Source organism: Pteropus vampyrus, unplaced genomic scaffold, assembly GCF_000151845.1.
Source record: "Pteropus vampyrus isolate Shadow unplaced genomic scaffold, Pvam_2.0 Scaffold80, whole genome shotgun sequence".
Lineage (NCBI taxonomy): Eukaryota > Metazoa > Chordata > Mammalia > Chiroptera > Pteropodidae > Pteropus > Pteropus vampyrus.
This window is the reverse complement of record NW_011888861.1, coordinates 6,271,384-6,281,760: the sequence shown is the minus strand read 5'-3', so window position 1 is coordinate 6,281,760 and position 10,377 is coordinate 6,271,384. Positions and strand designations below refer to the sequence as shown.

General features: G+C 39.6%; 1 protein-coding gene across 6 annotated transcripts in view; it reads left to right on the top strand.

Annotated features, from left to right (window-relative positions):
• Positions 1-5,041: 5,041 nt before the first annotated feature.
• SIRT5 (sirtuin 5) overlaps positions 5,042-10,377 on the top strand; it is a 31,458-nt gene continuing 26,122 nt past the window's right edge. The window contains exons 1-2 of one of the 6 annotated variants that reach the window (XM_011362883.2): positions 5,289-5,523; positions 6,648-6,714. The gene's annotated coding sequence lies outside the window, so the exon portion shown is untranslated. Of the gene's footprint in view, positions 5,135-5,288; positions 5,524-6,264; positions 6,327-6,582; positions 6,715-10,377 lie in introns of those variants that run through there. The other 5 variants (XM_011362882.2, XM_023532261.1, XM_011362881.2 and 2 more) reach the window with 5 other exon arrangements.

Below are 10,377 nucleotides of genomic sequence, written 5' to 3'. Positions count from 1 at the left end.
ATTGGGGGGATCATTTATGAACTATATAGATGTCTAATCAATGAACTGTATACTTGAAACTAAAATAAATAAATAAATAAAGAAGTACTCAGAGCTCTTATTTTTTTAAAGTCAAGTTTATTCAGATATAATTTATATACAGTAAAATTCATCCATTTTAGATGTATAGTTTTATGAGTTGTGAAAAATGTATATAGTCATATAATCCCCTCTACAATGAAACTTTAGAATATTTCTCTCTCTCCTCTCAATTTTCTTATGCTTTTTGTAATCAATCTCTTACTCTACCCACATTCCCTGGCAACTGATCTGACTTTAACGTGTTTTCCATAATGTGATATAAATAGAATCATACAGTACGTGGCCTTGGAGTTTGGCTTTTTTCACTTAACATAATGCTTTTGAGATTCATCCATATTGTTGCATATGTTATTCATTTGTCTCTTGTTATTGCTGAGTAGTATCTCATTGTAAGGCTGTTTCACAATTTGTTTATGCTTTCACAATTGATGAACATTTGGGTTATTTCCAGGTTTTGGCAATTAAGAATACAGCTGCTATAAACATTAGCTTTGAGGTGTTTCTCTGAACGTTTTCATTTTAATCGAAATACTCAAGAGTGAGATTGCTGATCAAATGGATCACAGATCTAAACGTAAAACTTAAACCTATTAAACTTCATTTTCCAATAGAACTTTCTGTAATGATGGAAATGTTTTATTATTCTGCTTTTTAAATTTTATATTGCTGTTCAGTACAGTACCCAGTAGCCACATGTGGCTAATGCAAATTTGAAATGTGACTAATGTCACTAAGGAACTGAATTTTTAATTTACTTTAATTCGATTCTAATTAATTTAAATTTAAGTACTACGTTTGACTAGTGGCTATCATATTAGAAAATGCACTTTTAGAAGAAAACATAGAAGGAAATCTTTACACAAAAAATCAAATCACGAGCCATAAAAGAAGTTGTAGATTAGACTTCATCAAAATTAAAAATCTGCTTTTTAAAAGATGCTCATGAGAAAATGAAAAGATGAGCCACAGACATAACATATTTTCAAAACACATATCTGATAAGAACTCTCACAAATCAATAATAAGACAACAAACAACCCAATTTTTAAAAGTAGGTAAAGTATTTAAACAGACACATCACCAAACAGATTTAGATAGCAAATAAGCACATAAAAATATGCTCAAGGTAGGTATTCACTACAGAAGTGTAAATTAACACTACAATGAGATGTCACCATATACGTTAGAATGCCTTTGAAAATACTGATAATGTCATATTGCTGGAAGAAATACAAAATGTTTAGACATTTGAAAAAAATTCAGATCTCTTATTAATTGGAGATTAATTGGAGATTTTATCAATTATATTTCCAAGGAAACTTTATAAACATCAGCCAGTGATTATTTAACACCAAGGAAAAAGTGCCTCGGTTTGCTCAGTACTCAGCTTTTCCCCTAATTTTAACACTCTTTGCTCTATGGATCAACATTCTGTGCCCCTTGCATGCACTGAAATAAAGAATGGGTGTTTTATTTGCTCTTTTTGATGAGAAATATAATATCTAGTTTTTGATTCCAGCTGAAAACAGATCACTTTTCCATTGGGCAAGAACAAGGATGGAATGACTTTCTCATATAACACCATGTTACACCTTCCCAGGTTGCAGCAGCTGTTTATAATAACTTTCCACCCACTGGTAGGTAAACAATGGCAGTATCTCTCAAACTTTAAAAGTCAGAGGAATCACCTAGGGATCTTCTTAAAATGCAGATTCTGATGGAGAATTCCAGGGTGGGGCCTGAGATTCTGCACTTCTAACAAGCATCCAGGCGTTGCAGCAAAATTCAGAATCTGATTAATATTTGTTTGATACCTTACCAAGAGGATTGACATACTGTCTCTTTTTCAAGGAGGTTAATGAAATAGTACAAGGATAAGGGGGTCAATAGTTGGAAATAATAACTCGGATATTCTTTCAAAACGAAATCTATAAGGTGTTTCCATAAACTAGTTCTGGAAAGTAGTAAATTAATGGCAACTGCTTATCGTGTTTTACTGTCTTCTGAGCGCTGTGTTAAATATACCACATACCTCATTTCGCTTATTCCTCACAACAATCCAGTAAGAATGGGCACGATTAGCCTCATCTTAAAAGTCAAATATCTGAGGCTCAAAATGGTAAAACAGAAGTGATGGAGACTGGATTCTTAAGCCCTGTAGAATTACCTGCAATACACTTATATACGCACTCCAGTGATTATCACAAACTGGGTGAAGCAAGTGATCAAATATGTTTATAAAATAAATATATACCAAATATATAATAAAAAATGGACAAATGCCTGTTGGATTAAACTTAAACCACAAGCACCTTTTCTGTTTGTTTCCTGAGGATAATTTTTGTCCTTACTAGTCTAGTGGAGTGTGGTGATTAGGGGTGATTGCCTTGACATCTCATCAGATCACATTAAGCTTGAAGACTCTGATGGAGGGTTATTAAAAAATACTTTATGCTTCTAGGGAGAATGTGAACTTTTACATTAGATATTGGAGTCCGAAAAAATAAAAGCAAAGGTTAAATTTTAGCGTTTAAAGTTTTAGATACAGGGCAAAAGATAAAACAGAATATATTTGATGGAAGAACTTTATTTCATCTGTGTACATTCTTGCTGAAATTGTTAGTTTTTATGCATAGCTTTAATTGAAGGCCTAGCTAGTATTTGGTTCATAATTGATAAATGGATGGATGGATGGATGGATGGATGGATGGATGGATGGATGGATGGAGATTAAGCTAGGGGTGGCCAAATATGTCTAATTTCAGTGGAGAGAAAACTTAATCAAATAAACAGATACATTTGAAATCTTGACTGGGATACCTGCTGTGGTGCTGAAAGAGCCTGTATCAGGCACAAAAGGCCTTCACTTAATGGCGGAGAGAGCGGGGAACTGGGATCAGAGAAAGCTTCCTTGAGGAAGTGACAATTGAGTTGAGACTGGAAAAGATGCGAAGAATTACTATGGAGGGAATGGAAAAAAGTACATTTCAGGAAGAGGGAAGAGTCTTTGTTTTGGAAGGACAAGAGCATCAAAAAATTAAGTTGGAGTTGCTTGAAAGGTGGAAAGGATGGTGACTGACGATTCAAGAAGAGGAAATAGCCTGACACAGATGAGGAAGAGTCAGCTCTTTCAAGCCTGGAAGAAGGGATGGGTTTGAAGAATAGTGTGGTGGGAAGCTGTGGATGGTGGACTCCTGTACCTTCATGGAATGCAATACCTTACAGGTGGCTCAACCTGTGGGTGGTAGCAGAAGGCTACATACTGAGCCTTCAGATCATGCAGGGTTGCAGTGAGGAGCACCGGGCCTCCCCCACTCTCTGCCCACCCCCCATATCTGAATTAAAGAAAGGATTAACATTTGACCGTGAATATTGTAAGCACAAAAAGCAATGAAACAACACTTTAATGAGTGGCAGTGTATGTGGAGGCACCACCAGCTCAAATCCCAGCTATCCTATTCAATAGCGTTTTTGCCTGTGATGCAGGACTAGGCAAATTTCCCCAAGTATGAGGAGGCGGAGAGACCAATCCCTGCATGGAGAGAAAAGGGTCCTTTGGCGGAAAGAAAGAAATCAACACACACGCCAAAGTTAGAGTCAACAGGAAAGTTTATTAGTAAAAGGGTAACACTCCACAAAGCATGGTCTCCTCTCAGAGGCAGAGAGGTACAGTGTTAATAGACTGTGAGAGAGAGAGAGAGAGAGAGAGAGAGAGAGAGAGAGAGAGTAAAGGCACTGAGAGGGACCTTGAGTGTTCAGAGAATTCAGTTTGTATATCATTCTTTAGTTCTTGTGAGTTATTGTTTAAAAGACTTTAACCCATTTCTTTTGATATGGAAATACAGTGAGGAAGGGGAAAAGCATGTAGCATGAAAAAGTAAGAATATGTAAAGTGAAAGACTTACTTGCTGGCAGTTCCCAGCCTCTAATTTATAGGTTCCCTATGATTTTAGCCATAGGGAATGACTCTTGGTTTGTTTCCTCTTCACAGGTGGGGAGCATGGGTTGTTAGCAATCCAGCAGAAATTTTCCTTTGTTCTGAAGGTGTGCTCAGGGCTGGCTGCAGGGCTGATCAACATATTGCAGTCTCTCACTGTGGCTTGATTAACATTTTAACTCTCTTGCTTCCTCCCTACATTACTTGGAGCAGTTATTTCACCTCTCTGGGCCTCAGTTTTCCTATCTTTAAAGTGAGGTTAACAAAATCTGTTTTATCAAGTGGTGGCGAAGACTTAAATTAATACACATGAAGCTCACAGCAGTATCTGGCACAAAGTGTGTGCTGTGTACTTTGGCGAACAATAGCCAGATGTGAAGCACTTTTCCAATTTTCTGGTACAGTCTACAGGAGCAAGAAGACCTCCAAAGTGGGCTGGATTTCCAGCCAAACTGCGGGAAGCAGTTGAAGTCTGAGCTGAGAAAACAAATGTTAATGTAACAATTTTTGCACCCAAGTTCTCAGACCAGTCTCCTTCTGGGTCCGCTAGCATGCCCGTAAGCAATTACATTCTAGGAAAAGTAATGCTGGTAGTAAACCCGAATTAAAGATTAAGGGAAATTTTTAAGGGAACTCACACACTGGAGCCATGTGGGCCAATGAATGCTAGAGGCCCTGAACCGGTTTCCTTTAGACACAGGGGGTAAGGATCTCAGCACGGCACTCAGGTTTGTGGGGCTAGTCTGGGAATCCAATAAACCATCATTGGAAAATTGATGTTTCAGGGAAAGCCCCAACATTTGAAATGCTGTCCTGAAGTTGTGAGACTCAGCTGTAGAATCAAGGAGGAAAGTCGGTGGTAATTCACGATATAGCTGAGAAGCTCAAAAAGACCAGGGAAGACTCCACCCCTCTCTCGACTCTCAAAGAAAGATAAGCAAAGAAACAAAAGTTAATAAAGAACAAGACTAGGGAACAGCTCGGGGAGCAGTCTGGGTGTCCAGCAGGGGCCGCTGCAGCCCCGGCAGGTGGGCCGCTCCGCTCCGCCCGTCCCATCGCCACCCCGGCCCGATCCCGCGCCCGGGCCACCGTTGCCGCCGTTCCCGCCTTCAGCAGGTGCGTCTCCCCCGCCGGGGTCTCAGCGGCCTTTCTCCCTCGCGTTCGGGGCCTTGGCCGAGCGCGCACTCCGGGAGGCAGCGAGCACAACCGGGTGCCGACCTGGGGCGGGGTTAGGGGGCGGGTCCCTGCGCGGCGCGCATGCGCAGCCCAGGCGCCTCTCCGGGCCTCGGGCCGTGGACGGTGGCGGAACGAGGCGGGAGTAGAGAAGGGGGAGGAGAGCCGGCCCGGCCTGTGCGGGAGGGCCCCACAGGCTCCCGCGTCTGGACCGCAGCGCGTGGGGAGGCCCGAGGGCCTGTATCTTCCGGGGCCTGCGCGGGGGCAGTTGCAGCCCGAGACACGAGGGAGGGGGCAGGAAACGAGGTCGGAAAGAAACGCGGCCGGAGCAGGTGGGCCGCCGTGGAGGGGAAGCCCCCGGAGGGCTCTGAGCTGAGTATCCCCGTGAAGTAGAGTCACTCTGGCTATTGGAGCAGTCCGGGTGACAGCTAATGGTGGCCTGGGCTTGGGTGGTGGCCATGGGCGTGGGAGCAGGGGTCGGATTCAGGACGTAGTTTAGAGGTGTAGCCACCAGGACTGCTGACCAGCCTGGCTGTTGGGTGTGAGGTGTGAGAGAAAGGGAGAAACCAGGGCTAAAGGGGGTGGTGCCTTAAGGCTTTGTGGGTTGAAGGTATGGGGAAAGTTCCCGAGCTCAGACTTGGTTGTGTGAAGTGGGAGCCCTCTGTTGGAGGGGGTGTTCAGTCTGGATGAAGCCTTGGGAGGATGGGACATCAGAGAGCTAGGAGGAAAACCAGGAGAAGGTGGCGACTAGAAGCCAGGAGAAGCAAGTTTCCCAGAGAGAATCAAATGGGCCAGAAGCTGGACATGGTCCATGTTTAGCAAGGTGGAAATTGCGAGTGACCTTGACAAGAGCAGGTGGTAGAAGAGGGAGGGGAATGAGTTTGCCAGTGTTGATAGCTAGGAATTGGTGCATTGCATTAATTTAGCTTGTAGGTGTTCAAAAAATATTTACTGAACACTCGTGTAAGTTGTTGCAGTTCCTTTGCAACATACTTATGTATTTTAATGTTTTTTTTGGTGAATATTTTTCTCTTGAATTCCTGATATAATCTTTCATTTATTGTATTTTTCAGAATTGGTAGGTTGCCTCTTTTCCCCAGGGAACATAGTCATTTTTCTTTTATTTTCTAAATCTGTAGGCGAGTTTCATGTTTCACAAGAAAGCCTGGTTAAACGGAACTGCCATTCACCTAGAGTAGTGTCAGTGTTTAGGAACGTGTTCAGTATCTTTGAAAGCTTTAGATGACTATTTGATGAATTACTTTTCTCCCCTGAGGCATGTCTTCTCACCCCAAAAATAAAATCAAGGCAGAATAATTGGTGGCTTCACTCAGGGCAGTTTTCACCGCTGAGGGCTTCTGGACTAGATAACTAAGTTCTCTTTCCTCCAGCTCTGGCACTGTGGAGACATCTCTCCTTGCAGCCCTTCCATAGGCTTGCTTTTGCACTTGAACAGGGTCAGAAGCTTGTGGAAAGGGGTACCACTGCCCACCCCGACCTTCCCCCAGCCCCCAGGAAAGCAGGTAAATGTTAGCATAGACAGTGCTTCCAATAAATACTTTGTGGTACCATCTTTAAAATAGGCTTATATTCTGAGCATTTCCAATCTTGGCCAAAACTGTGAACGTTTTGTTTTCAATCTATTTTTCTTATTTACTAGAGACTTGCAGAAAATCTTGTAAATTAATGGAAAATCTAGCAAAACAATTCCCATATTCATTTTAAAAAACATGAAATATCGACTGATAAAACAAGCAGTAGTCGACTGGGTTTTGTAACCCATGGGACCAAAATTTTCTCACTGATTCGTTATTTCAGGTAGACATGAAAAATTTAGATTCCACTAATAAATTGGTATGATAAAAGATTTGAAATAAAAAATACATGTCTAGAAAGAGCATTTTAATTGGATATAATTCATGAGTGTGTATACATGCATATATGTAAACTACATCTGTATGTCATTAGACATTATGATTTACATAAGATGAGAACTAAAGCTGTCCTCCCCCCAAATACCTGCTGATTGCATTGCCTAGGCTGAGTCTAGGAACTAGTGACTTTTTGAGAATGTTGAAACATGAGCAAATAAAACTTTTCCATTTAATTATTTTGAGTTCATTTTTATGGTGAAAGTAATTATTATTACTCAATAATGAAAATGAATAGAAAAACTTAGATAAAAATTAGTAATAATTTACCCAATAATACAAGTCCTAATCTTGTTACTTCTATGATTAAAAATTCCTTAATCTCAAAATTTTGACAACGCTTGATAATTAGCAACAAATACAACACTCATGTTCAGAATAGAAGATTTGCCTTCATTTCACAGCTATCCAGGAGAAGACTCATCCTTTAGATCCGCATAGTCAACTGCTTTATGTTGATTCCTTTGTCAATGTAAGAATATCCAAACCTGTAGAGAATTTTTATTAGAATTTACTTAAGCCAAAGCTGACCACATTGCTAGGAAGCAAGATCTCAAATCCTCTAGTGAGTGAGTTTTGTGGTTTCTTTTATGAATTCGAAATTAAGGAAACTTAAGATTACATGAACAAGATTACGTGTTCTCTAGAGGGTGGTTATGCTTATTTCAAAGATGTGTGAACCTAGATGCTTGCTTAAGGCAAAGTTAAATTTTTTACTAAAAAGTTATATGCCTAGGACGTGACTACCCACCATAACCTGCCCAGTGAGAATTTATCAGATCTCCCTGTGAGGTTACTTTCCTAGAACTCCTTCTTTTGCCATAATTCTGTTGATTAGATTTTAAATCCTTAAATTATTTTAAATTCTTAATGACTTAAAATCCTATTTTCACATCTGAGAGAAAATATGACACTTTAGGCAGGAGTTATCCAGAATTTTTTGACAATAAGCAGGAATGTTTGCTAACATTTAAAATCGACAGAAGAATTTTCTGGATCAAATTGGTCTGAATTAAAATATTAGAAAGCAACAGTGGAATCAGATATCTTCATCTTTGAGAGAAATAACCAAAGGTATATATTAAACTCAAAGTGATAGCATAAGTAACCATACAACATATAAGGAGGTTTTATTAAAGTTAGGCGGTATTGGGTACTTTAATCTTCAGTTTTAAAGATGTACAAGTTTAAGAATATCATCTGTGACAATATCTTAAAGCTTCAAAAAGATCTGATAATTATTGAAGCTGAGCAATGGGAACATAAGTTCATATATTATTCTATTTTTGTATATGTTTAAATTTTTCCATAATTTAAAAATAAAGAGAACAAACTATAGTAACACCTCATTTGTCCCTTACTGAGGTATTCCAAATAAATAGTTTTTTGAACAAATCGAAGTTCGCCAAAAGCTTATCATGCTCATCCTGGTTGAAAATCATGCCAAGCCATTTCCTCCTACAATTCCTTTAAATAGAGCACTGGGGAGATTTTCATGATGGTCAGGCATCCCCACTGTTGCAGTCTGCAAGCTGCTTTCCAGAGTGGCCCTCCTGAGCTGTCGTGGCATCTGAGACTGCCCACCTTCTCCCCCTGGCAGCCAGTCAGCCAAGGGCCCTTTGCCTCTGATCTGCATTCTCTGAAGGAATGACTCCGGGCAGCCAGAGGGTCTTGTCCTCTGAGGTGTTCTGGAAACCAACACTACATCATTTTTCTCTTTTTGACTATTCTAAGCTCTGTGTGTGTGTGTGTGTGTGTGTGTGTGTGTGTGTGTGTGTGTGTGTGTGTGTATTACAGCTGAAACAAGTTACAATGAAAATTTGTTGACATGCTTGTTTCTTGTTTTTAAGTGAGATTTATTCAAATATAATTTACATCCTATAAAATTCAACTTTTTTTTTTTATTGTAAGGTTCTGTGAGTTTTGAAAAAACACCACAAAATAGAAACAATTTTTCATTGCTTTAAAAATGTTCCCTGGCCCTCCTTGCCTCCTCCTTTTCTCCATTCCCTGGAAACCACAGCTGTGATTTCTGTACCTTTAGTTTGCCCTTTCAGAATATCATATAAATGGTCTTAAATAGTATTAGTCTTTCGAGTTTGGTTTCTTTTACTTAGCATAATAGTTTTCTTTCTTTTATCAAAAGCAATTTTATTTTGAAATAATTTCAGGTTTACAGAAATGTTGCAAATATAGTACACAGAGTTCTCATGTACTATTTACCCAATTTCCCCTAAGGTTAACATCTTATGTAATTAGACTACCGGGATCTAAACCAGGACATTTACATTGGTACAGTACTATTTACTAACTTGCAGATTTCATTCAAATTTTGCCATTTCTCCCATTAATGATCCTTTTCATACCTTGAATCCAATCCAGCATCTCACATTGCATTTAGTTGTCCTGTTTCCTTAGTCTCTAACCTGGGACAAGTCCCCAGTCTTTATCTTTCATAACCTTAATAACTTTTTTGAAGAATACTGGCCAGTTTTGCTGTAGACAAATGGGGTTTGTCTGATGTTTTTTTACAATTAAGCTAAACTAATGCATTTTGAGGGAAAATAGTTCACAAGTGATGTTTTGCCCTCCTCATTTCATCCTATCAGGAGGTAGATGAAGTCAGTATGTCATTACTGAGGATGTTAAATTCAATCACTTGCTTAAGGTAGTGTCTGCCAGGTTTTCCCATTGCAAGTTACTATTGCCTAATACTTTAAAAATTCATCCATGTCGTTACCTGTATAAGCAATTTTTTTCTTTTTTTCTTTTTTTCTTTGTTGCTGAACTGTATTGTGTGGATGCACCACAATTCATTTATCGGTTTATAAGGTGATGGACATTTGATTTGCTTCAACTTTTTGGCCTAGCACTGTCTGATAGGCCTTGACGTTCTGTCGAATGTATATAATTTCACAGAACACCAACATTAGACAAGGCTACCTGTGACCGTGGTCAGTTGGGACAAAAATAAGACAATGCTGTAATAGATGTGAACCCAGACAATAACAAGAACATGTCTAAACCACAAAAATGACAAAACATCCTGGCTTATACCAGAGCCTGCTGTTTATTGAGTAATGACAGCTCTATAGAGCTTCACTTCACTCCTTCCACCTTTTAGATAAGATTCACTAAAATGTCCAGTCAGTGTGTCCTGTTGCCTGACAGCATCCAACCCAGAGTAAGGTGAAGCCTCACTTCCTTGAACCCTCTCCAACCTTAACTAACACAAGCCCAAATCCTATAATCTTT